At 49.1% G+C, this 27,929-nt stretch overlaps 1 long non-coding RNA gene across 1 annotated transcript in view; it reads left to right on the forward strand.

Annotated features, from left to right (window-relative positions):
* Window positions 1-26,742, forward strand: part of LOC148221467 (uncharacterized) — a 40,450-nt gene extending 13,708 nt beyond the window's left edge. The window contains exon 3 of the long non-coding RNA XR_015807919.1: window positions 26,679-26,742. This is a non-coding gene — a long non-coding RNA (uncharacterized LOC148221467). The remainder of the gene's footprint in view (window positions 1-26,678) is intronic.
* Window positions 26,743-27,929: the final 1,187 nt, after the last annotated feature.

Raw genomic sequence — 27,929 nt, forward strand, 5'->3', positions numbered from 1 at the left:
GCCTTGCTGGCCCCATGCTGGGCAGAGGATTGAGTTAATTTATCCCAGCAGGTGATGGGTGCAGAGGGCTCCTATTGGCTGTGAAGCACGGCAGGTTTGGTGTCTTGGAAAGGATGGAGAAATTATTCTGTGTTAGATTATTCTGTGTCAGGCTGCTCTTCCCTGTCCCTGCTGGTGTGGGCTCCATCCTGCTCCAGGGGAGGAGGGGCTGTGGCACGGGGGCTGGAGTTTATATCCAAACCTGGAGTTTCTGTTTCTCTGGAAACCAGGCTGCAGTAATCTCTGTAAAATCACTCTTTGCCAAAAGAAATGATGGGGCTGGTTTGGACTAATGACAGCGTTGTTCCATTGTTCTAGCTGTGCCAGGGTGCCATGAAATCCTGTGTGCTCCATTTCTGATCACCTGTAGCGTGAAGAGGGAAGGAGGCAGGGAAACAGCAAAAGGAGCCCAAAAGAGGCAGGAAGGGACTGAAAAGGGAACGAAGGCAGGCAGAAAGGAAAGGTTTGTTGGAGGGGCAGTCACTGCTGTCCCCAGGTGCCGTTGGCTGTCCGGGCCGTGTGCCCGCGTTCCCAGAGTGAAGCAGGACAGGGCGGGAGCGGGGCTGAGCCCCCCGGGTGGCGGCTGCTCGCTGGGTTGGGGTCTCCGTGCTCTGGGTCAGAGCTGTCACTGCCTGCTCCATGGCCAAGGCACGCTGCTCGTGCTCTGCTCTGGAAAACGAGCCGGGGAGAGGAACTTGTCCCTGCCAGGTGGGACAGGCTGTGCAGACTGCTCACTCAGAAACGGCCCCAGCTCCCCAGTGGGTGTTGTAGGGGAAATGCTTGCAGGTGAGTGAACTTCTCACTGTGGGTTAAAAGTAGCAGCTGAGCACAAAGAAATATTCCATGTGGTCCCTTCCTCTTCCCTAGTATCTATATAGTTTTAAAAACCCTAAACAAAACAAAAAAACAAACGCAAACACACAAAGAACCTACACACCATTGAATAACCTCTGACAAGATTGGAGTTAACAAAGCTGGATTTTTTAAGAAAATCTTTGCAATGAAATGTGCTGATTACCAGTAGGAAGAAACTTAGTTCATTATCTGATTTTTAAAACCTTGAATAATTTTAGCCATTGGCTTTATCATCAGGCAAAATAACTATTTCAATTATTATCTTTAATAACTTTGTAGGAAATATTTTAAGTTCTTTTCCATGAATCCTACTTCAAATGCACCTGCAGAGATAAAAGCAGCGAACTTAACCCAATGAATAACTGATAAAGCAGAAATATCAGTGCTTTGCCTCAGAACATCACAGCTCTGAGTTCATCCCGTGCATGCAATCAGTGTCTGTGCTCTCCCTGGCCTCCATTGGCAGCAAAGCTCTTTTATGATATTCTGTCATTTATGACAGCTCCTCCAGAGAGTTCATTAGGGTGAACATTAATGTGGCTGAATCCAGGAAACTGCTTTTCCTGACATAATGCCAACATCTATTACAATGCTGTGCAGTGCAGGGGGAGCTTTATGGTTGTTTAATGTGCGTGTGTGTGTGTTGCAAATGGCATCACTTTTTAACTCTCTCTGTAAAGCAGTGTCTGTTTTCTGGATTGCCACCGCTATAAATACATGTAATGGGGAGCCTGAGCAGCTGTTGTGTGCAGCAGTTGTCCACAACGATTATGAATTCATGGGTTCCCAGCACTAGAGAGCCACAATTAATCTGTACCACGCTTCAGACCATCAGCCTGAGTGCTGGTGTTTCCCCTGCTCTATTGCTGCTTCTCGGAGTTCCTTGTACATAAAATCCGAGTTAGTCGAGGCAAAGGAAAGCAGCAATGGCAAAGACACGGCCGGTGGCTTTCCCTTCCTCCAGCTGTGCCCACACAGCTGTGTTGTGCAGGAGCAGCCACTCAGGCTCTGGAGCTGGGTCCTGTTTGGAGCTCAGCCACGCTGGGCTGTGCAGGGCTGGCAGGATGGATGCTGTCACTCGCTGCTTCTGTGTGCTTGGTTTTAAAAGAAAAACAAGAAAAAGCAAAACTAAAATCCCCGAGCCCACAGAAGAAAACAGTGCTTATGACAGCAGGAGAAACGTGGGGCTGAGGATTATCAAGGCTTGCATGCCTGGCTCAGATGGAGAGCACTGTAGCTGTAAACTGCCTCATGCTTTTTCCCACAGCTTTATTCTAATCTCCTTTCTGGGTCAATTCCCAGGTAAGAGAGCTGTGCCATTCCATTTTTGATTGTTTTCAGCTCTGTCTCCCGGCTGCCAGTGCCAGGACACGCTGTAAGGTGTTGTGTACAAACAGACATCTCACCTGGTCAGAGCTACCTGAGCTGAGGAGGTGCCACGGGCGTTCATGGCTCAATGAGCCCGGGCTGCAGGGACCCCCAGTGCCCTGAGCGGTCCTTGGCTCTGGGGAAGGGGCTCAGGAGCCCCAGCAGCCTTGTGGGAGGCAGGGAACCCCAGGAATGCCCGCTCCAGGTTAATTAAATCCAGAGCCAAGAAGCAGCAAGTCAGGAACTGCTGCGGAGCTGGGTCCTGGTGCTTGTGTGGGGACAGGACACCGAGCACGGCAAATCCCCCAGGATGAGAGAACCTGTGAGGGATTCACAGCCTGCCAGTGCCGGCTGCCAGCCCGGGGAGGGGACAGGGACAGGGACAGCTCTGTCCCTGTCACCGCTCCCATCCGAACTCCCTGCCCTGCTGCCCTGGAGGGAGCGGCAGAGAGGAAAAACACCCTAAAGGAAGACTAAAGAAACCCGATGCGTTAATTGGTGAAATCCTCTTGCTCTGGTTGACTGCATTCACTCTGACAGGAGCCTCTCCTCCTTCCCTGGAGTGCTCTGGCAAGTGAGACTCTTGCAAATAAAGCAAAGGATCTGCTGCATGCACAGCCATGCATAATTTAGGAGTGCTGGAGCCTTCTGTGCATCTCATCACAAAATGGCATTCAGCAAGTGCTAACACAACTCCTTTGTGGATAGACGTTTCTGTGAATTTCTTATTTTTCAGTAAGACTTGGGCATCAGACCCCTGCCAGGAATTAAAAATTGACCATCAGGAGGCTCGGTAGCAGGGCTAACACTTAACTGACACATTTGTTCATGTGTGCCCACAGTCAAAACAAAGAAATGATTGTGGATTCTTGAGTGGGTTGGCTTTGAAGGATAGTATGAATAAATGATGGAAGGCTACATTTTCCTTGAATTCACACTTTTCACCCATAAGTCATAAAAACAAATTTGATGCTAGAGAAAATAGCTGGAAAGGGAGACAAGGACATCCCTTTCATTCTAAGGGTGTGGAGAAGAAAGTGTTTTATGTCTCTGGACCAGGTGTGTGAGAGGAAAGAGCCATAACTCTTTAACTTATGTGTGTCTGTTCCCATCAGGTAGATGTTTCAGGCAGGGAGAAAGACAAAAAAAAAAATTAAAGCTGGTGTTGATATTTACTTGGACTAATAGAATGTTGTGCAACATGACCTGAATGAAAATCGAGTTTGTGATTAGTAGGTGGTTCATCCTGTTCTAACAATGCAGAATGATTAATTCTTTTTTCTCATGCCACAAATAGTAATTAAAGAGAAATATTACATGGCTGCACCTGGTTTTCATTATACAGTTGCAACAGTGTGTAAACCAAATCTTTTATTGATGAGAACAGCCATAAGTTCGAAAACTGAGAGAAGAGCATGAAAACCCCTCTGAGGCTCCCTAGAGACATGTGAGAAATCTGAAATTATTAAAACATATGGTGGCACATGCTGATTACTGACAGCTCCTGCTGTGGCTGTGAGCCCTCATTTCCCTTTGACTTCCAGCTTTTCTGAGGATTCCAGCTCGGTTGGTTCTCACCCTTCCCGTGGTGAATCTGCTGTGCCAGGGGAGCCCTGCCCGTGCCCTGGGCGCTGTGACCCAGCTGAGGGACTGTCCTGCTGCAGGGACAGCTTGCTGCTCTCCCCAAGCCCCATCCCTGCTGTGATGGGCAGTTTAAAATCCCACTTACTTGCACAGCCCCCTGAATCACAAGGCTTTATTCTGCTGCAGTTTTTAAAAAACATTGTTGTGTATCTGATATTGAAGCTGAGTGTTTACACTTGTACTTGAGCCCCAGAGAGGCAGGGAGTATATTTGTGTATCTGGTTGATATATTTATGCTGTTTGCCAGGTCCCTGTGTGCAAGGTCGTTCACCAGCACTCGGTGGCCACCACCTACTGCCATTGTCTCTTTATGTGTGCATATGTATTTACTGATATTGATTAATATTTATTTCTCATAAATAATACATCACTGTGAGTTTGCGTGTGCCATTGCAAACTGCAGGGATACACAAAGGGTGATGAATGTGGGGGAGAGCTGTCCTGGGGCTGGGGCTGGCTGCTGCCCTCCCATCAGCATCCCTGCCCGCAGCCAGGCACACCCTGCTGCTGCCTGCTCTAGGGGAAAATCTTCTTCCTCTGCCCCAGCCGGGAGGGGATGTGGCCACAGCTGCAGGGATGGAGCTGTGTCACACACACTGGGCACAGAGAGCCGCGGTGCTGGCAGCCCCTGCTCCTCCGAGGAGCCCCAGCTACTCCTGCCAGGGCCTTCTTGGCCAGTAAAATGGGCAGAGTCTCCCCAGACCTCAGAGCCCCTTGTGCCGACCACAGCACAGATAAAAGCTGAGCCCCTGGGCCCGGGTTCAGCCAGCTCTGATGGGAGGGAAGGAGGCAAACAATGCTGAGAGCTGAGCTCATCAGCAGCTCCTCTGCCGGCTAAAGTAGGTTATTCTGCAGCAACAAACAGCAGAAACAGAAAACAAACTAAAGAAAGAGAACAGAAGGAGATGGGATTTGGACAGAAGCTGGTTGATTGAATTCCAGTGGGACAATGATAGCAATTCTGCGTTTCCCACTGTCCCCCTGTGCTGGGATAGGGACAGCCCCACTCTGCCCACTGAGAAGCTGTGTGTGCCCAGCTAGGAAATTCTGGAGAAAGCTGTTCCCAATGGGCTTTTGGGGAGCTCAGATGAATCCTGGGCATCCCTGGCAGTCCTCACCTGAGGGATTATTTGCCAGCAAACCTCAGTCAGTCAAGTGCAGCCCAGTCCTCTACCCTGGTGGTTGCTATACCCTGTGCAATAACTGTGGTATTTGTTGGAAAAGGCTGATGCCAGAATGGTTTACTTTAGGAAAAAACATCCCTGAAAAATGGGACTGTTGAGCTTTGAGTATCACCATGGTATAGCAGGGCAAGGCTGACCTTGCTGCAGCTGGCAGGTTCTTTCTTTCCTCCCCTTTCCTTTGGTGAGGATACAAAAGGAGGGAGGGTTCTGTGCCAAAGCCAAGCTGCAGAGCCCTGGGGAGCTCTGCTCTGGCCCCTGCCCTAATCCTACTGATGTGTTCTTAAGCGTGTGCTTTGATGATCAAAAGGCAACCCAAATATCAAACAGCACTTTGCTACCCCAGGTCTCCAAATGCTTTTTCAAAGAGGACGAGGACATGGTTGATGCTGACAGCGTGGGTTTGGGGAATTGGTTGGTGTGGGAAGTCCCTGTGCACACCTGAGGCAGGATGGACCGAGGGTGTGTGTGCTGCAAATGCACCAGGGTGCTTTCTGCAGGGCCAGGAGTGGGCTCACAAACTGAGGGGCTCTTCCAGGCACAGTTAGAATGGAGTTGTGTGCAGAGGACCACGGGTCCCTGCTGGTACAAACTGGTGTGGTCCCTGCTCTTGGAAGCACCTATAAAGGCAGTGTCCTATTGACAGTCAGTGCCTGGAGTAATCTGCCACCCCAGTGTGGCAGGCAGTTGCTTTTGCAATGATTTCTGGTGCTCCATCAGAGTTCGTGGATCCAAACCAGTTTGTGTCAGCTGAGTACCATCTCTTACAGATAATTTTCAGCAGAGACTGTTTTTTGCAAAACAATTATTTCAGTGAAATCCATCAGTTGCTCACTCTGGCACCACTTTGGGCAGGCCAGTGGCTCAGTGGGGATGGCAGTGCCAGCACAGCTCGGGGCTGGCCCGGGCAGCACAGGGGGAGGCTCAGCCAGCCCAGGCTGCCTGTGGCCAGCTGGGATCCCATCTCTGCTGCCCTTTTTGGGCAGAGTACTCAGCCCTTCCCACAGCACCCAGGCTGGCTCTTGGCCATGGATGATGGACCCTGGATTTCTGCTTTACTGCCACTGGTTTTCTGGGTTTGTCCTTGTAATTTGTCTTATTTTTACACTTGTCCTTAGTAACCTGACCCAGTTTCCACTCTCGTGTATTTGCTCCCTATGGCAAACCCCAGAGTGCACAAGACATCAAAGGTTGTTCATATCCTCTTCCAAATTTGTTGTGAAATGATTGTCTGGAGGCAAATGATAATTTCTAAGACTGCAAAAGATTGAGAAAAGCCCTGTTTGAGATGGCAGCAGCCTCAGCTCTGCAGTGATTGGTGTCTGTGGCCACTCTGCATTAACTCCTGATGGTTTTTGCTGCCCTTGTTTTCCTGAACCACTGGCTAACACTCACAGCTCTGGCAGCAATGGGATGCTCCAGCTTTGTCCCTGCACCACGGCCACAGAGAGGGGGCACAGAGCCCTCAGGGCTGCCTTGCCCAGCCTGAGGAGAGTTTGAAGGGCTGGGTCCAGAGGGGCAATGTTAAGAGTCAAATGAGTAAGAGGAAATTCTACACCAGTGGGAGTCTCTTACTTATCTGATGTTACTTAGGAAAATATGCAGAGAGAGATTCTCTATCTTTAAATAGAGTTGCATATTTTATCTATCAAGAGAGCAAGTCTGGTGTGTCAGAATATGTAAATATAGTGAGTAGCTCTGAGGCTGGCAAAAGAGCCAATATTAAAAAAAACAGATTTAAATCTCTGGCTGCCTCATATCCTCTGCTGCAGATGCCTACCTCCTTAGGAAATAAAAGATATTGTTTAACACACTCTGAGCTGTCACAGTTAAGTTCAATACCTCCAGTGTGGAGTGCTCCTGGATGTAATTGGGATGCTGTACATTTTCCTAGTCATTACTTGGGAATGATGCTCTACAAAGTCAAGCTGAAAATCAATTGGAAAGCTGACTTCTTGCAACTTCCACAGCTTCTTTTCTTTTCTTGGAAGTTGAAGTGTTTTCCTGCAAGAAAATTGGATCCCTGTGCTTCCCTGTTATGTCTTGCTTTCTGGGTTTGTAGCTGCTCCATCTTATCAGAGTGGAGATTTCATTAGGGAACTTTTGAGAGTTTTTCTTTTAATTAAAGGAGGTATCATACTTCCTTGGTCAAACTGCAGCTGCTAATTCCCAGCTGTCATTGTGGCATTTGTTTAATTAAGAACAAAATTATCTGCATGACTGGAGAACCATGAGACATGAGACAGATTTTTGAACATTTGCAGAGTAAGGGTTGTTGCTGGGGTGAATCAGCTCCATTTCAGGTCCCTGTAAAAAGAGCATTTTCTACTGACTGGGGACAGGCTGGAGCAGCAGGGCAGGGGAAGAACAATCCCCCTTTTCCCTGGCTGTGAGCTGACAGGGATTGCTCACAGTGCAGGCACTGATGCCTTCCCCCAGGCTCCTCCTGCCCAGTGTGCCTTCACCTCTCCCTCCTTCAAGACTAAAGTTTGGAAGGAAGAAACCCCTGCAGAGGCCCAGACAGGGCCCCAGCTCTGGGTGGGTGGGAGCTGGCCCGGGTGTGCCCTGCCCTGGCAGCTCCTCCTGTCCCAGGGCTGCTGTGGGCACGGGCAGGGCTGGCAGCTGAGCTGGGTGACCCCAGGACAGCTCTGCCAAATGGGAAATCCACAAGTGACCCACGGTGGTGATTTCTCACAACCTTCAGGGTTTTTTTTTCTTTTCACTGGATAGACAATGGAAAATGGCTGAGTGCAAAGCACACTTTTTATCCTGAATCCACTGGCTCATGGAGTTGATGTAATGAGTTTCATTCAGACCTTCATTCTCTGCAGTCAGAGTGTCTGGTGTGACTTGAAACCATCCCAAATAAATTCAAGGCTGTAAAACTATAACAGGACCCCACTGCACCCTCCAGTTCCCTGAATTAAAACGCTTAATGCTTTAAAACATTAAAATCGTGCTGTGGGTGTGGGGCCAGAGGGGACAGGGACAGCCACGGGGCTTCTGCTGTGAGAGTCCCCTTGGCTGCTCTTCACTCTCTGAGCAATCTGTCCCATGGAGGGCACAGGGATTTGGGCATAATTCTGCTTTGTGAGGGCCAGTGGGATGAAAACAGCACAGCAGCAAGAGCTGGGGGGCTTGGGGGGCTGTCTCCTCCTCCCTTGAGGAGTTTTTAAAGCCTGGAAAGATAGCAACCCATTAAAAATCTCATAACAAAAGGTGAAAAATTCAGAGAAAATTTGACCTGTTAATAAAGGATTTAGCTAAACGTTTGTGTAAATATTTATACTGCACTATACCATTAGCTTTTCCAGTTAATCTGCTTTCTGTGCTAAGGGCTCTGAGTAAAATATGTTCCCAGAGTAGTTTACAATAAAAATTAGTGCTGTATCTGGCCTATTACTCTTCTTCCATTAAAGATTTAAAAAGATAGATGCAAAAGCCCATTTCTGAGGGGCCACTGATCATTTTTCTCTCTTATGGAAAATAGAACCACTAAAAGGCAACAGAAAGGACCAGTTTCTGGGAAGGCTGCTTGGTTTGCTTGTCATTTTGCAAGGCAACTTCTATTTGCAAATGCAAAATTCTTAAGAATTTAAAATGTCACTTAGATAATCTGCAATTGCCCTGTAGAAGAGTTTGTTCACCTGTCAGCCTTTATAAGCATATGAACAAGAATTTCTTTTACTCCTGGGAAATCTTGTCCAATTCTAACACTTTTCAGTGTGGTTGGTGAGGGGGTAGCCTGCAGTTAAACACAGGAATATATTATTGCATTTGACACTTTTCACAAACGTTGTGCTTAGTGTATTCTGAATATTGAACAGGAGGATGGGCCCTTCAGCCCCTGGATAGACCTGGCTCAGTTAGTACCAGCAGAGGCTGCTGAGGAGCAGCTCTGGGCTTTGCCCCACAATAATGAGATAATAATAGTAACAATAATCAGATGCTGCTTCCCTGGCACGAGGAGTTGAGCCTTTACTTCTCTCTTGTAAAGCAAATCCTGATGGTTCCTCTGGTGCTGGGTCACAGCAGCACTGGAGACTGAACCTGCTGGGTAAAACTCTTCTGTTTTCCAGGTCCTCCTCAGTCAGTCAGCAATTACTGGTTGAACAGGAATAAATGTTTTTAGAAATGCTGAGACCTATAAAAATCCCGTGTCACAAAATCAGCCAGGGATCACTGGGAAGGCCACAGGAGCGTGGGAGGTGAGTGTAGGGGTAGGACACATCCAGATGGGACAGAGCACCCAGGGACCCCGAAACAAGGCACAGAGACATTTCCCTGTCCCTTGTCAGCTGGGGGGAGCAGCAGCACAAACACAGAGCACTGCACTGACCTTAAAGCAAAGGGGCTCTCTCAGCCTGCCTGGGGAGGGATAAAGACAAGGAGCTTGTGCTCCCTCAGGTTTGAAATGCTCGGTTTTGAAATATCAGAATATTGTCAGAATATTGCCTTGGCTGCATCCACAGCCCTGTGGTGTCACAGCTCCCCTGGCATCAGCTGTGCTGCTGCAGCTGAGCCTGGGTCCTCCCCTCCCGCAGCCCCAAAGTCACAAAGTGGTTTTCAATTCCCCCTGTGTGCAGCTCAGAGGCTCAGCCTGCAGATCCTCGCTGCAAGGGCACGAACTCAGCACAAACGCTGGGCCTGAGCGAGCCCTGGAGCTGCATCTGCCCAAGGCACCCTGCCTGCTGGGGGCTCGGCGTGGGCTGCACAAACACAGCCCTGAGCAGCACGCAGCAACCCGGGCGCTCTGCAGGGCAGTGTGGGAGCACAGGGCTCACACCGGCTCCTGCCTGTGCCGGGAGAGCCTCGCTGTGCCACGGCATCCCCACGACTGGGCTCACCCACACACCTCCAGGGCTCTGCTGGGAAATGATGGTGTCCAGTTCCTGTCAAAGGGAACCTGTCAGGAGCAAACCCTGTGTGTCTTCATCCACCTCTTCATCCAAGTAATGAACAGTCCCTTGAGCCAACAGCGTGGCACCACGTGTCTGCAGGAATTCTTGTAACAGATGTGCTGAGGCTTGGAAAAACTTATTTTAGATAAGCCAAATAATCTTTTCAATTATCTTTTGCTGAAAATATTGTATTTTTGTAGGCATTCAAGAGTGTTATGGCATAAAATACCAGCCTAATTATCATTATCTTCTCTATTATGTTTGCTGAAATATTTTCTGGAGTTGACAAATATGCAGCTATTTTGTTATTTGGGAGGGAGGCTTTAGCAGCTGGATAGTTTATTTCTTGATTGTGCAATTTGATCTACATATTTCATTTCAGGAAGATGTAATCTAAAAGGAGAGCAGCAGCTCAGACTCATTTATTAGATTATTCCATCGTGGTGGGAACAGCATCCTCAGGTGGGTCCTGCAGTTCCCAGGGCTGGCACGGCAGGTGCTGGGAGCCAGGGCGGTGTTAACCCTTCCCTGGCAGTGTTAACCCTTTCCTGGCAGTGTTAACCCTTCCCTGGCAGTGTAAACCCCTTCCCTGGCAGTGTTAACCCTTTCCTGGCAGTGTTAACCCTTCCCTGGCAGTGTTAACCCCTTCCCTGGCAGTGTAAACCCTCCCTGGCAGTGTAAACCCCTCCCTGGCAGTGTTAACCCTTCCTGGCAGTGTTAACCCTTCCTGCTCCATCCCCCTGGCTGGATGATGCCCCAGGCAGTGTCCAGCAGGGTCTGGGCTCTGCTTGCAGACCAGAATGAGGGAGCAAGGCTGTCCTTGTTCCACAGGGTGTGCCCATCTCAGACTCCCTGAGCTCCCAGGCAGCTCCTGGAGCACTGAGCTCTCACACTGAAAAAAAAAAAAGCTTTTCCCACAAATTTGGTCACGATGTGCTGGCTGATGGAAAGTCCCTCCAGCTGCTGTTGCAAAGCACCATTCCCCTGAAGGGAATGAAGTTTTATTGCACCACGGAGCCAGCAGAGGGGATGCACTTACAATTCATTCTGGTTCCTCCAGGAAATGGTGTTTGGCTCGGGCACGTCCGAGCTGTGGCTGCTCTGGGGCTGTGACAGGGGTGCTGCCTGTGTGGCTGCACAGCTGAGATGGGGGTGAAGCCGTGTGCTCCCAGCATTGCTGCAGCCATCCACGGAAAGGATCACTGCAGCTCATGTCAGCCCTGTCCTGCACCGCCCGTTATTGAGTGCTCCAGCTGGGTAATCTCATTAGAATTTGTTTGGTTCTCACCTCCGGCAGCAGCCGTGTACACAGCCTCACAAAAGGTTATTCACACAATATTGCGTGACCTTGATGAAAGGCTAATTTGATAAGAATTCAATTTAAAATTCCATTTGTACTGACAAACCAGGATTTTATTGATGTCACAAATTTCCAGCAGTAGAAGTGACATTAGGAATGAGGCTGCCTTGTTTGCAGGCCTGGAGGTGGACAAGGCAGAGGATTTATATCAGAGGGTCAACGTACCTTGCAGCAGTTTAGTCTAAACGCTTCAGTAAACTGGGCACAAGTTTTCTTTCCTTTATTATCCTATTTTTCTTTGCGGTTTACTTAAAGAGATCTTTGCAGTGGCAGGGATGAGGCAGTGGCTGATAAGGAAAGCTCTTTCCCTGTGCATTTCAAAGCTCATTTCCTACTTGCCCTTTCATCCTTGGGTCTCCACCACGTTGAGCCAACAGACAGAATAAATAACCAGCCTGGAATGCTCCTGAATGGAGCTGAGAGTGCAGGTGGCGCCTGTCCCTGCAGGAGCTGGGCTGGGGACACACCTGAGTGTGCAGGTGGGGACACACACCTGAGTGTGTGACTGGGCTGGGGACACACGGGGTGTGTGACGTGTCCCAGAGCAGATGGGGACCCGCTCGCCCAGCAGTGATGCAGGGCAGCTGCTGCTGCTGTCACCAGCCTGGTTTGGTGCCGAGGGCCGCGTTCAGTGGGGGCTGTGTGCGCTCAGGAGCTGCTGGTGCTGCCATCCCTCCGTGTCCTGACACTGCCCACATCCCTCCTAACCTGTGAGGTGTGCCAGGGTGAACGTGATGCTCTGTGGGATGATGATGATGCTCTGTGGGATGATGATGATGACCATGCTCTTTGGTGCTGGTGGCCCAATGGCTAAGGGAGGGGCACAGAGAGGAAAGCAGCAGGTTGCCAGGGGCTGTGGGAGTCAGGAGAGAGCAGGGATTGGAGTGGCAGCAGCCCGTGCTCAGAGCAGCAGGGCTCAGCAGTGAGCTCCGGCGTTTGTAGGAAACGCCTCGGGGTGTGGCCGGGCAGGAGAGCCTGGAAAAGGCAGCCGGGGGTGACAGCGCTGCAGTGTGGGGACACCTGGGGACGAGGGGCTGGCACCTGGCAGGGCTCCCCAGGTGGGCACAGCCTGGCTGGGCTGTCCTGGGACATGGCACACATGGCACACAGCTGTGCTGTCACAGCCCTACAGCACACCCAGAATTGTAATTACTCTGAGTTAGCACCTTGGAAAAATTAAATGTGCTCTGAAGGGAACGATATCCTCAGAAAAAAAAAAAAAACAAAGTAAAAAGCCAGCCTTATCTGACTTAATTTCCTTTTGCTTTGATAGATTTTGCAATAAATTACTTATTTAATGGATAGCATGAAACATCACACAGTGATATTTCAAACATTCAAATGCCTTGATCATTTAATACTATTTTCTCTTCTTTATTATGCCATAGGCAGAATTTTAATTATAATATTTATGCAAATTATGTTTGTATAATCGTATTTGAAAGACTGTGTGGATCAAATTTTCCAGCCAATTTATCTAAATACAAGCCTTAAACTTTCCCTTTATCACTGTCACAAAAACTCTTCCTCCTCATTTGTCATTTTAGGCACTTCCTGTTTCACTCTCACGGAAGGCTCAGTGTCATTTGTGGCTTCCAAAAAATAACTCAGGAATCACAGTCAGAAAACACACGTTTGTGTACACGGGGGAGTAGAAAATCTTAGCTTTGTATGCAAAATTACCTATTTTTGAACTTGGTTTTCCCTTTTCCTGTGGCTATCTGAGGTCTTGTCTCTAAAGCTCCCTGCCCATAACAACGATGTCTTTCCCCTCCTGGCTCTGCTCAGTGCTCCTGGTAAATCCTGCTGCTGGTCTTAGTGGGTGATGGAGTTCGTTAGCAAATGAGTGTCTAAATGAGAAAAGCAATTAGGCAGATATGTGAAGGACAAAACGAGTATTGATTAATGTAATGATGACACATGCAGAATAATTCTGGGCTCAAACAGAAAGTAAAGATCAAAAGGATGGGGAAAAAACAGGTGTCTTCCAATTAGGGCATAAATCAACAATTAGGAGCTTTCTCTGACTGCCTTTTGAAATTCCTGGCATTAATCACTGCTGCTCTGTGCATAACACTCCAAAGAAAGGAAGCAACCAATATTTTCATGTAATTAAAGGAAATTATATATCCAATACTTTTTAATGTGATTAACAATGACAGGATGAAACTGTTTAAGAGCAGCAGTTGAGAGGAATATTAGCTGCCATTATGTCTGAGCTAAATATTCAAGGTTATATCTACCCAGCTGTGAATTTGGAAGGTTTGCCTGGTAGGTAAGATAAAACTCTTCACTCAGATAATGAAGCAAGTAGTACCTGGGAAAGATCATAATTGGTGCTGTGAAACAAGGCCAGAGTGGCATTCAGTCAGCAGCTGTCCCTGGGGTGAGCAGTGAATGTGCACCAAATGTCAGGACATCACGAAGATGCCAATAGATAAACCAGACACATTGTTCTGCAATAAAAAATAGATCCACTTCTAGATGCATTATGCAAAGAGAGAGATGAATGTCGGGCTGAGCCGTTCCCTTGGTCACAGCCCAGCGCTCTGCCCTGGGTTCTGCAAGAGTGGAATGGACACAGGAACCAGGCAGGGGTTTTTCCCAGAGCTGGTTTGGGGAGGGAGGGACACCAGGGCATCCCTGATGTCAGGGACAGAGGGCTGGACAGACACACAGACAGACAGACAGACAGACTGGGATGGGTATTGGGTGAGTGCTGTGCTCCTTTCTCATGGCCTCTGCTCTGGGCAGGTGTGGCCATGCCCTGGCACTGCTGGACAGGTGTGACCATGCCCTGGCCATTGCCTGTGGGCAGCCAGGACATCTGACCTGTGCTAAATCCCACCAGCCCTGCCACCCTCAGCAGGCAGCAGAGAAAGTGTGTCACTAGGGGAAAGTGGACTTCTGCACAGTACTTTTGGATTTTCTTCTTACATTTGTATTTTCTTCTTAACTGTCTGCATGAAAAGACTCATCACGGAGAGGGACAGAGCTGACGTGCATGGGAATTTCTGTCACTGTGGAGTGCACCACAGCACACACAGAGATGGGTTTCTGTGGTGTTGGTGGGTGTATTAAATTAAACAGTCACATCCTGGCACCAGCTCAGTTTTCTGGAGGTGTAATTTGCTGTATGAATGTAAGGAGCTGTTAAATTAACTAAGAGCCAGCGGATGAAGTATAAATGAGGAACTCTTGTGTGCCCTCCTGTTCTGTGTCTCCGAGAAGGCAGCAGTGATCTCACCCAGCAGAGAGCTCCATTAGAGCTGCTTGTGCTTCAGCGAGGCAGGAGGAGAGCGTGCTAAATCCGGGCTGGGAGATAATTGTGTTCTGTCTGCAACGCCCAGCAGTGTTATAAAATCCCGGGTAATGAGCTGCTCCCCGAGTGAGCAGAGGGTTACAGCTCGGTCCCCGGTGCCCTGCAGGGCTCAGCCAGGAGGGTTCTGTCACCTGCAGCATCCCTGGCTGGTGGGCAGCACCTGGGCTGGGAGCTGGGAGCACCAGCACGGGAGGGGAAAAGCTGCTTGTGCAGGAACGCCTGCTCATGCTGCATCCTAATGACAGCAGCCGAAACACCAGCGTCTTTAGTTATTTCCTGGTTTAATTAAGCAGAACCAGGCAGCTGATGATTTTTATTTTAATCCAAGCAGAAAGCCTTTCCCCGTGCCTGAATCAATGCCAGCCCAGCGGCTGCTGCACAGATGCCACAGCGCTGCTTTGTTTATCTGGACACAAAGCCGCCACAGACCGGGTGCGGGTGATTAGTGACCGCACATCCTCATTCTGAAAAATCTGCTGTTGGCTGCTGTCCCCGGAGGTGTGTGGTGGAGGAGCAGGGTGGGCAGCCCTCCTGCCCTGGCACACTCTGGGATGGGCACGGAGCTGAGCAGAGCCCCGCAGTCAGAGCAGGGCTGCACAAGCACTGGGGAGGCAGATGCTGCAGCAGGTCCAGATGTGCCCCGAGTGACACTGCACCAACAGAGACCTGCTCTGCCTGGGGACAGCCCTGAGCCAGGCTGCTGCAGCTCGGGGTGCCCCAAAGGTCCCCAGGGTCACTGGGAGCCCCTTCCCACCTCCCAGTCTAAAACAGCCTAAACACAGATTGTGTGTCCTTCCAGGAACCACAGCAAAGGGCAGGGGGGAAGAGCAGGGCTGCCTTAAACCTGGAGGCTTCAAGCACCTGGCGTTTTCCTCATGTATTTTAAAATACTCTTGTCACTTGAATGATGTTTTGATATGTCCCACTAAATTACCTTTGCAAACACTCCACTAAAATTTGGCCTAAAAAGAAGGAAATCAATTCCTGGACAGTGAAATTTTCCGGTCCTCTTCTTTTAAGCAGTTAAATGACTGAGTAATAGATCCATAAATGAACATCTTATTAGCCTAATCCTAAATGGAAGAATACACAAATCAGCCATTTGTTCAGTAGATATCATTTAGGCTTGCCATCCATCTTAGTCAAAGGAGGTGCCGAGTTTAATTTATCAGTGGCTGGCCAAGAGCTCCCAGAGAGGGAAGGGGAGCAGGAGGCTCCCCGGGGCTCTCCTGCTGTGCCTGCTGTAGAACTGCAGCACGCTGAAGTGCAGGGATCCCTTCAGTTCTGTGCCGTCCTGCTTCCCTGGCAGGAGCAGTGGGGAAAGCAGGAACATCCCGTGGCCAAAGCCTCGGGCTTGTGCTGAGAGGGCAGCCAGGCAAGAGGAGCCAGCCCTGCTGGAGCAGGGTGAGCACAGTGCTGAGCTCTCCTTCAGGTGGCAGAGGAGTGGGACAGGAGCTGCTGCAGGGCTGAGACCCAGCACTCCTTCACCACCACCTGCCCTGTGGTGTCCTTGACAAAGCCCGAAACTGAACAAGAGACTTGTGCTCTCTTTAAAACTGACTGATTGAGACATCATTTGGATGTAAAATTTGTCATCAGTATTCATGTCCTCAGTCTCAGATGGCTTTTATTGAGCCAGATTTGCAATGATGGGAAATTGGAGAGCAGCAGGTTTTGAGCCAAGACTTAGGAGGTCGGGCTGGACTTTGCAGGGGTCTCTGCCCGAGAGGGCTGGAGCCTGGTCATGCCGAGGGTTTCTGGGTTTGTGGGTTTTTATTAAGCTGTGTGCTTAATAAAAGAAGAAGTGGTTGCACAGAAGGGATGGGACAATCACCTTTGGTTAGTGTTGGTAACTCGGAGTGAATCAGTGTGCAGGTGTTCTCCAGAGTCAGTATTTCACACCTCTGGGTGCAGTAAGCCCAGGGCTGTGGCACTCAGCACCTCATTGTCCCGAGGCTGCAGACCCAGCCTGCTAGGTCCCTGCAGCCTCCAGACCCACACACTCCTTGGCATAAACACACTCTAAGAGCTGGAGACACAGGACACAAGGATGTGCCCCTTCCCCAAACTCACAGCATTCCACAGGGACACTACTGAAAGCAGAGCTCTGGTGTGCCTTTAAAAACACCTCTGGAGCTGGGCAGAGCTGGTTGGGTTTGTTACCCACTTAAAACCTGAGAGGAGCCCGAGAGCTGCAGTGTGAGGAAGGAAGCAGCTCCTCGTGTGTGCAGCCTGCTGCTCCCAACAGCCAGAGGGGTTGGAGCAGCTGAAACCAGGATAAAATCCTGCCTTGGGCTGGGTGTGCTGGGATCAGAGCCACAGCCCGGCTGCTGGGCTCCCTCCATCCTCCTGTGGCTACAGCCAGATACAGCTCAAATCATAATACAGCTCCTTAATGTTGCTAACTGTGTGATTTAGGCTTTTGATCAGCAGAATAGAGTGATCCCGAACACTTTTAATGAACTATATATTTATCTGGGGAGTCGTACCACTTTCATCCTCCACACAGCTAATAACCATAGCTCAAAAGAGCCCGCTGGCTCTGCAGCTCATTTTCAATTCCTGCCTTTTTAAAGGAGATAATCATGGGAAGAAAAATGCAGGAGTTCGGGAAATGGCTGTGTCCATTAGTGGGAGGGGTGGGCAGGAGTGGCGAGGGCTGGCTGGATGCTCTGCACACCCCACGTGGGTCTCTGCAGCCTCAGAACGGGCAGGGACAGGGAGCTGCAGGGTGGGGGCTGCAGGTGAGTGTCTGTGACACCCCAGATGTTCCTGGTGTGACGCTCCAGATGTTCCTGGTCTATCTGAGCCGTGGAGAAAAGGAAAAGGAACAGAGAACCAGGGGCACTTCATTTCCAGGTCCAAATGCTGCACAGGCCACCCAAGCTCCATTCCCCCCTGCTTTCAATACCACAGTTCTCTTTTGACTTTCCCTTTCTCTCTGAAAGGTTTTTCAGTGCAAGTTAGGAGCTGTTGAAGCCAGGCCAAGAGTTTTAAACCATAATATCAGAATCACAAAGAGTCATGGAATTACCCTCATCATTTTTCATTCCAGTTATTGCTGTGCCCAAGCCCTGCATGGAGTCAGGGTATCCTTGGCCTGTGTCTGTGACAGACTTGAATTCACGGGCAGAGAGGGCTGCAATTCCTCCCTGTCCTGAGCAGCCCTGTCCCAGCGATGGTGGCACAGGTGGCTGCTGGCCACTGGCCTCCTGCAGCCCCTCTGGTCTCTCAGAATGGAACAGGAGGTCCAGAGGTAGGGGAGGCAATTGGTGCCTCAAGACCTTGTCACAGAATGCTTCAGCTCTTTGTGTATCAAGCTTATTTGAGCAATGTGTTTTGTTCATAAATCACTGGTGACAGAAAATGTACAACCATGTATATTACATGCTACAGAGGTTGATAAACAGGAGCTCTTAAGTATCTGAGGAAATTTCATTCCTCTGGCTGGTCTGGTATTTGGGACCATTTTAAAAATTGTTCTTTGCCGGTAAGAGCTGCAAAGAAATCACCATCAATCTAAAGCATCTGGGGTGGGAGCTCAGGCTGGGGTTAGTGGCTATTTTGCATTATATTGACCTGGTGAAATGCCAGTTGGTTTTTCTGAAATAAAAACAGCAATAGCCAATAATTAATGTTCCTGTAGTTAATTAAATTGGTCCAGCTGGTAAAGTGAAGCCATACACTCTGGCCTCTGGCCTCAGAGATTTGCTGCTGTGGGTCCTGTCCCCCTGCATGGCTCTGAGGGCTGTGAGAGCACGGGTCCTGTGCCAGCTCAGCCCAGTGACACCAGTGACATCCCCAGAACCACCCTGGGGACTTGCTGAGCATCACTGACCTCTCCTCCTCCTCCTGTGCCAAGTCATCACTCATCTGTGTGTTTATGAGCTGTTTATGAACATGCTGTGATGTTTTAGGGAGCAATGCTGACCCTGGCAATGTGCAATTACCCCGGCTCAGGGCTGTGTGTGACAGTGCAGAGGGATGTGAGCACCTCAGGACGTGTCCCCTCCCCTTGGGGCAGGAGGTCTTGACCAAAAGGGATGGATGAATTAATGGCAGGAAGTTTAATGGGATGTTGACAGCAGTACAAAAAAAACCTGTTTAAGCTCAGTGGGACAATTGTTGTTCTGGTAATGGTCTGGTGCCACTGGATTACAGTTTTTTCTGTTCAGGTTTTTGCTTCAAACCTGTTCTGTTTATTTTCTTCTTGCTGCTTAACAGGGCTATGTTCTTGTGCTGTAAGAATGGGACTTCACAGAGCCACTACAAGGCTTTTGGTTCATCAGTTTTTAATTAAATTTGAATTGAAGATTCTTTTTCCTCTAGGCTAATTTTCAAGTGACAAACAAAATCCCCTTAAGTGCCTTTTCTGCCATAAACTAGTAAAGATGCTGTGAAATTCCCTCAGAAACCCAACTTCTCCAGCCCCATAAGAGTGCAGATTATTGTTCCATTAGAAGCAGGACAGAGCAGTTCTTAGGCAAACAGGAGAAGTAAAAGCAGTGCCAGAGCCCCTCAGGGCTTGTGCCAGGTCACTGGAGCCCTCTGATGGCATTGCTCACCAGGACCATCCTCTCCAGCCTGTTTGCTGTGATTAACTTCAATTAGAGAGAGCAGGCTTGATTAGACTGCCAGAGCAACTTCTCAGAAAGCCACTCACTGTTCTTTGTGGGGCAAGGGAAAAGTGCAGGGCTTAGTGAAGGAATAATCTCTGCAGAATTAGCTTACTGCTCTTCTCAAATGATTTTTCAGGCCTCTGAGCACTACTGTGTGGATCCTATGAGAGATAAAAAGGTTAATTTGGACTAAAAATCACGTTTGGTACCTCCTGCCCACTGATGCTCAGCGTTAGATCATTGATGCATCTGGTACAGTCGTGTTAAAATTGCTGATAATTACCTCCATCTCACTGCCTTTCAGTTCTCGATAACAATGTGCAACAGCTCCGTGTCATTTCCTTTCCTCCCTGTACACACCAATCTGCTGGATTCATCTCTCCAGAAATACAAGCTGAAGATGATAAGGATAATTGATGATTCCCTTCTGGACCGGGTCATTATTAATAGCAGTGTTCAGTGTGGCTGTCAGCTGCTCTCAGCTGCACAGGGTTTGTCTCCGAGCTGTGCTGCTCACTGAGCTCTGCTGCCTGCTGGGGGGGCCAGGGGGAACGTGCTGAGCAGAAATTACATTCATTCTTAAGCTCTCGCTTTGTCACTCAAATTTGAAATTTTTGCTTCAGCCAGGCCAAGCCAAACTCTCAAACTCATCCCACCGGCGAGGCTGGGGCTACCGGCAGTTTCCACGTTATCTTTAATGGCTTGGATAACGCCCCCAGTGCCCCAGGACTGCCAGCCCTCGGTCTGGCACGGCTGCGGGGTGCTGGGGGCAGGACGGGCACAGTCTCAGGGCTGTCACCCTCACCCTGCCCGCTCAGGACTGTCACCCTCACCCTGCCGGCCCAGGGCTGTCACCCTGCCCGCTCAGGGCTGCCACCCTCACCCTGCCGGCCCAGGGCTGTCACCCTGCCGGCCCAGGGCTGTCACCCTGCCGGCCCAGGGCTGTCACCCTCACCCTGCCGGCTCAGGGCTGTCACCCTCACCTGTCACCCTCACCCTGCCGGCCCAGGGCTGTCACCGTCACCCTGCCGGCCCAGGGCTGTCACCCTCACCCTGCCGGCTCAGGGCTGTCACCCTCACCCTGCCGGCCCAGGGCTGTCACCGTCACCCTGCCGGCTCAGGGCTGTCACCGTCACCCTGCCGGCCCAGGGCTGTCACCCTCACCCTGCCGGCCCAGGGCTGTCACCCTCACCCTGCCCGCTCAGGGCTGTCACCCTGCCGGCCCAGCGCTGTCACCCTGCCGGCCCAGGGCTGTCACCGTCACCCTGCCGGCCCAGCGCTGTCACCCCGGGCTCAGCCCCGGCCCAGAGGCAGAGCTGTGGCTCGGGATCAGCCCCCCGGGAGGAGAATGCTGGCAGGGGAGGCCTCACAGTGGGAGCACTGGGAATGAGAGCGAGCCAGGCAGCTGCCCTGGCACATCAGCGGGTCAGTGCTGCTCCCCACTGACATCTGATCTCGGCTTCTGCCGAAATTGAACCGGAGGAGATTTTCCTTTCTTTTAATCTGAACTGCTAAAGGAAAAAATCTCTTTAGAGGGGAAGAATTGAAACAAGTGGCACTTTGCACGCTGAATATTGGTATTTTGTCATAGGTCTTCATTTGCCAGTCATTAAAAAGAGTTCCCAGCCCCTTCACTGGGGCCAGCTTTGTCCCAGGTGATGCTTTGGTCCTCGAACCAATTGTAGGAGCTGGGGCAGATTCAGGGTCCCTGGGGTGGGCTCCCCCCTCAGCCCCTGCCCTGTGCACCCACAGAGGGACCGTGAGTTGTGTTTGTAGCTGAGGGGCAGCAGTTCCAGATTTTTCACCGCCCACCGAGATAAATCTCCTTCCCTCCCTCCCTTTGCACCTGCAAGAGATTGTTCCTTTTATTTGCGAAGTAGAAAAGTGATTTTAAAAAGGTGAAAGAGTATTTTTGACTTTGATAGCATGATTAGCTGGGCTCAGAATATTGTTATGGCTTATCTCGCTCCTCTGTGATAACTCAGAAAAACAATAAATGTCTTCTTAGAGCAGACTGACATTCAGTATTGAAATTGGTCTCCTAATCTTTATGTGATTGCCTTCTCCGTGATAGAAATATTGCCTCTTGTAGGGTATTTATTGTCTAGTTCTTTCCAAAGTATTGACTTTATGTAACCGTTTGATATACATCAAATCCCTTAGAGATTTAATAAACTCTTCTGGTCAGTCTTCTGTTGTAAACACATTGAGATTTATGGTCATCTTAGTGGAAAGCCCTTTTTCGCTGAAATTCTCTGCTCCCAGATAGCAAAGGACAGGAATGGGAGCACAGATCAGTGTGGGAATGTGAGCTGCAGCCTGGGCAGGAGCTGTGATGGTCCAGGAGCCTTCCCTGGAGGAGCAAAGGGAAAGGAAATTATTATTATTATTATTATTATTGCAATTCGGTTACACATACAGTTAATATGTTGGTGCTATGCTGCAGCACCTGGAATTGGGAAAAATGGAAAACTGTGAAAAGAAACACAGGAACCTCAGGAGCAGCCACAGGGGTGTCATCTCCCTGCCAGGTCCTGGTGCTTTCACACCCTCTGACTCTCTGGAGCTGTTACTTCTTATTCTGAAACCAGACCATGGGCACTTCAGTATGATGCTTTAAAAGTGTCCTTTGCTGTGGCATTGGAGAGGGGAGGAGCACACTTGTTTTTAGGAAGAAAGTTTTCTCCATGCAGGAATTGGCTTTCCAGCCTGCAAGAAATCCAGCCGAGCTCTTCAAATTCACTCATTAAATGCAAATACTCTCTTTTTCATCTTACATTAACCTCCCTTTAATGGTGTGAAAATGTCTTTTCATTTCACAGCTCAGCATTAAAAGACTATATAGTGAGAGGTTTCTGAAGTGCTGTAAATCAATAGGAGCTAGAGAACAGAGCAGGTTCCTGCTTTGCTTGCACTGGGGAGGAGCTGCCGTTCCTGTAATGTCCAAACCAGTCCCCTGAGGCTGCCACTGCACCCAAACCCTGCCCTAAAGCTGCTGACACAGGCCTGGGGGCTGGCTCTAGAAAGTGAGTCCTGGACTGAGGCTTTCCTCTTATTTTGGTGAGATGAATTTCAGTTTCCCTCCTGATGGTGCAATTTAATGGGCAAATGCAGTTTGCAGACACCTCCACAGACTTTGCATTTCCTGTTGTTGTTGTTGTTGTTGTTGTTGTTGTGTTCCTGCCCTTTGGCTCCTCTCCTGGGCAGGAATGAGAGGCAGCACTGAAGATAAAATGTTTTTTCCCACCTGCCTGTCACAGAGGGTGCCTGTATTGCTCCTCTGGCTGCTCATGGCTGGGGGACAGGTAATTAGTGATGAAACACAGATAAATGTGTGCTTCCACGGCTCCTCTGCTGATGGGAACACTTAATGGGAAACTCACTGGGAATGATAAAGTGATGTGTTTAAGCAAGCTGGAAGGAGAGTTTGGGTGATGTTTTGAGGCAGCATGACAAGCACAGCTGTCTGGCAGCTGCTTCCCACTCTGCAAAGCCAAAGCCAGAACTGAAGGCTGGTGTGCCCATCACTGTGCCCAGGGCTGGCCTGGAGCTCCAGGGACAGCATGGAGGGGCTGTCCTTGTCCCTCGCTTGTGTGCACTATTGCACCAGGCTGGAATCTCCCTCAGAGCAAATTTTGGGAACAATTCCCAGGGTGCTGCCAGCCACCCAGTTTGCTCCTTTGTACACCAGGTTGTTGCCAGTGGAGCAGCCAGCAGAGCATTCATGTGGAGCTGAAACCTTGCAGTGTTATTTCATCTCCATTATTTTTCCCTCCTGATCTATTGAGATATAACCACTTGCAAAGACAGGGACAGATTATGGTCATGGAGATGGCTTAGCTGGGACACAGCTAGTCATTTTTCCTTGCTGATATTTTATTAATATATGATATTAACCTTGATTCTCCTTCCCCACGGTGCTTTATCATCTGAACTAATTAAGTCTTCTTGCAAGATGTGCAAGGGAAGGGATGGGGATGTAAAGGAGATGCATCTCCAGGTGGCCACACCTGGCACCTGCAGTGAGGAGTGATCCCAGCTGGCACCCAGCAAACAGAACTGCACACCTGTGCCTGTGCACAGCACTGCTCCTGCCCCTTTCCACGGGCACAGGCACTGAGGGAGACCATACCCTCAGCAATGGCAAAGCTGAATTTCTGCTTTTTTAATGAGATAGCCAGGGAAAAGAAGCAGGTTATTTGTTGGTGTCTCCCAGGCAGCACCGTGCCAGGGTGTGTGAGGTTTTTGGGTGCTCTTAGGCACCCACACTTGTCGGGTTGGTTTTTTTTTAATGAGCTAAGCAGCTCATAGTTGTTATAAAATTGTTTTTTGTAGAAGCACATTAGTTTTAAAGGCAAAAGCAAAGCAAAGCAATGGTAAAAGCAAAATGTAATGGCAAAATGCAATGGCAAAATGCACCAGCTTTTTTCAATGCATGTTTTTATATAGAAACTTTCAGCTTTTAGTTCTTTAGCACGTTGGGCTATGTATCAACTATGTATATGGTTTATCTTGTTTTAACTGAAAAATGTGAGCAATATTTTTAACTATAACTTTATTATGTTTGAAACTAGGTTCTTGGAGCCTCCATGGAAACACTATTTAGTGTTTATTTAATATTTAAGACTATGTTTTTTAACTTTTACTAAAACATGTATTACTTCTCTGGCATCTGAGCCCTTTATTCACTAAAAGTACTTAAAACTTATTCTACTTACTTACTCATTCTATTTACTCATTTGCTCATTTTATTTACTCATTCTATCTACTTACTTACTTGCTGGCTCACTCATGCTAAAACCTAAACTGTTACCTTTGACTTATGGGTGAGTAGCTTAACATACTTCAATCCATCTAAAAGCTTTAATTTAATTTTTGCACTTTGATCTCTCTCTGGAAAATTCAGAGACACTCTTGACTTGCTGCCTCCAACATGGACGAGCAGCCCTGGCGGGTCCCCTGGATGCCCCTGTGCCCTCCTGAGCTGTGGGTGATGCTGAGCCCCAGCTCACCCCGAGGGCACGGCAGGAGGGGCACAGGGTCCCTGTCTCTGTCTCTTCTTCCTGGCCTTTCAGTTTCCTTCCCCCTTTCTTGTTTTACTCTTTCCTTCTCTCACGCCTCCCTGCTCCAGGGCTGACATTTGCTAATCGTGGCACATTTGTGAGAGAAGCAGTGGAAGTCTGAACGAGGCTGAGTGCCTGCTCTAGCCTGGCAGGGTAAATGCAATCCTGTTAGCAAGGTGAAAATACCATATGCCAGGGGGAGGTGGAAGGAGATCAGAAAGGATGACTGTGCTGGCAGAGGGCAAAAGAAAATACGTACACAAATTCATTCAAAACGAAATAAAAATTGACTGGATTTGTAAACAATCTTAATGTCCTGAAAATGGCTCCTCTGATTCATCTTACCCAGAGATCTCATTGCACTGAGTGACCTCTGTGTTCCCAGCCTGGGTTTATCTGCAGGGTCCCTGGTGCTGGTGAGAAATGGCATTTCCAAACCAGGCATTTGCTCCTGAGCCACAGCAGGGCTGAGGAAAGGGGCAGAGTCCTGTGTCCCGTGGTCTGAGGGGCTGTTTGTCCATCCTCACTGGGAAACTCAGAATCTCTGAATGCTGAAGGGGAGAGAAGGTTCCAGGGAAACCTTCCTGCAGCTTTCAGCAGCAAAGTCTTCACTGGGGGAAGCCAGTGCTGTCCCTTCTGCATGCAGGCCAGTGAGGATGGCACAGCCAGGCTCTGTCCTGGCTGGGGACAGTGGCCACCCCCTCCTCAGGGCTGTCACAAACCAGCGTGGCTGGGAAGAGGGAGTGGGAGCATATTGTCCTTGATGCCAGGAGAGATCTGAAATCCAAATGTTGTTTCAGGGGGAGCATCTCTGAGAGCAGCCTGCAGCGTTTTACAGGCATTTGAGTGTTCTTCCCTTTGAACTAAGCTGCAATTTGTCTTTGTAGATGTCTCTAATACATTAATACAAATGGTGTAGTAGTGGAAATGCATTATAATACTGCGCAGTGTTGCTCTTAGTAATTCTCCTCCTTCAGCAAGTGAACACTTCCTCGCTCATTTGTATTCATTGTTTTGATGCTTAACTTGAAAAATGTATATTATACAACAGGCTGAAACCCATGACGAATAAAAGAAAAGAACCCAAGGGGATAATAAGCATCTCAGCACTGCTGTGATGTCTCCTGCTGCTAACATCAAAGCAAGCAAAGGCATCACTGTGTGTGCAGAGGACAGGGAGTGCCAGGGATTCCAGCTCACCAAGGGCACGGGAACCCTGGCACCAGGGAGGACAGGGGCCACCAGGGCCACCCCTGGCAGGGGCTGGTCCTTCCTGTCCCGGTGTCACTGCAGCTCCTGTGCTCTCCCAGCCTGGCGGAGCATCCTGGGCTTGCCCAGCAGGAGCTGGCTCAGAGCCACCCGTGCCTGGCACTGTGCCCTGTCCCTCAGCTGTGCCCGTGGCACTCACCTGCCTGCTCGGAGTGATCCGGGGCTGGAGCTCTCCAGGAGCAGCTCTCCATCCTGATGGAGATGTCCCCGGTGTTTAAGGGAAGGTTTGGGTTATTCCAAGTGTTGTTGTCTCCAGTAACCTCGACCCCATCCTGCCTTGTAATTCAGACCATAGAATCCTGGATTTAGTTTTGGGATATTACTGTCATGGATTTTTTACTCTGTGAGTGTACCTGTAAAACCATTAATATTCAAATAACTCCACTAAATAAGCAACTATGCCAGAGTAGTTATTTATTACTATTTATAATGAGACTTTTCTTACTGATTTCTCCAACACATTCCTCCAGAGGAAATTAGATACATTGCTTAGTTAAAGCTGTGCCAGGGAGGAAATGCTTCTATAAATACTTACCAACTCATCTGGAGAGATGATAAGTGCTGGTGTGTCCTTCACAATGTCATGTTAGTTGCTGAGTCTGGTTTAAAATTCAGTTGTTTATGTTCTCTGGGAGAAAAAAACCCTGATGGTTCTAAAGTGAGGAACAAAGTATATGCACAAAAATCAGTCCTGAACTCTGAAAGCTTGAATCTAAAGACTTTTTGCTTCTTTTTTTTTTTTTTTTTTCCTCTTCTGGCAGAATCAGTGGGGAGTAAATTGCCAGACAGGCAAAGGTGTTGTGCTTGCTTACCTGGCACTGGAGAGCAAAGTGGTGCCAGCCAAGGTGTGTGTGCCACCAGTGCACAGGGAGCAGTGTGTGCCCAGCTCTGGGATACCCTGCATCCCTATCCTGTATCCCTATCTTGTATCCCTGCCCTGTACCCATTCCCTGTATCCCTGCCCTGTATCCATATCCTGTACCCATTCCCTGTATCCCTGCCCTGTATCCATATCCTGTACCCATTCCCTATATCCATTCCCTGTATCCATGCACAGGATCTGCACAGGGACCATCCCAGGGCAGCAGGAGGAGCTCAGCAGGAGGAGGCACCGTCCTGCCCGTGGGGCTGCAGCCCCCTGGCAACAGGTGAGTCCGAAATTCCACTTCAGTTACTCTGAAAATTATGTTACAAAAAAAGGAAGTTTCGTTGTGAATCAGGCTGAGGCACTGAAAGACATTCAGATAAGCAAATGACTTCTCTAAATCTCAGATTTTGTCAGTTATGAAACTTCCCATGGTTTCCAGCAGGCCTGGGAAATGGAAACAGCCAGCAAATAATGAAAAACATTCCTACAGACTTCCACCTATGGAGTGCAGGAGGGATGCCAGGAAATTACATCCTGGTTTACATGAAATAATGCACAAAGAGCTGGCACAGATGAGGTTGGGGTGCACCCTCAGCATTCCTCACAAGCACACAGAAGCTGTAATTTCAGTGCCAGCCTTGCTCAAGGTGACCCCTCAGTTCTGTTGCTGGAGCTGTTTCAGACACAGAAGTGACCCAGGGGCACCCAGCGATTTATTTGTAATAAATGACCATTCAGGAGTGGCTGTGGGTGCCAGCAGCTCCCTGGTGGCCAGGGGGGATGTCAGTGCACCCATGGCTTTGGTTTAGTTATTTCTTTGTGTGTCTTTCCTCCTGATTTGTAAGGACTCAAATATGGACGCTGCTTTGCTGCTGGGTCTGAGGTGATGGGGTTTTTTGGCACTTACCTTGTTATACAACCTCAAATGTCAAGAAATCCACCTACCAGCCTGTCTCTGCCTTAACAGCTCTATCACCAGCTCTAGCTGGTTTCAGAATAAACTCTAAAACTATGGCTAAACACACACATTGCATCTGGCTGCAGCAGTTAAACAAGCTATTTCCCTCTCCTGCCTGGAAAATTGTTCACTGGACAGCTCTTCGGACCTGTCAGGGTATTTTTAGCCACAATTAACACACCAGCATACAATGCCTTAGCACTCCTTCTGCTAACTGATGTGCCAGCACTTTTTTATTCAGTAAACTATAAAAAGTTTTTAATTTTTCGTATTTAAAGCCTTGAAGGAGAAAGCCCCCTAGTATTGACGCCTGATGACATTTAGTCAATGGATTAAGAAAAAAAAGAGCGGTGGTGGTTCTGTCTGTCTCCCAGTTCTTGCTAGCACTAAATTACAGAATTAATAGGCTTTTAGAAGAGGCTGACACACAGTTACTGTGGTAAAGACAATTAAAAGTGGAAAGCCACTTTTCTCACCACATT

Source organism: Sturnus vulgaris, chromosome 21, assembly GCF_052056855.1.
Source record: "Sturnus vulgaris isolate bStuVul1 chromosome 21, bStuVul1.hap1, whole genome shotgun sequence".
Taxonomy (NCBI): Eukaryota; Metazoa; Chordata; class Aves; order Passeriformes; family Sturnidae; genus Sturnus; species Sturnus vulgaris.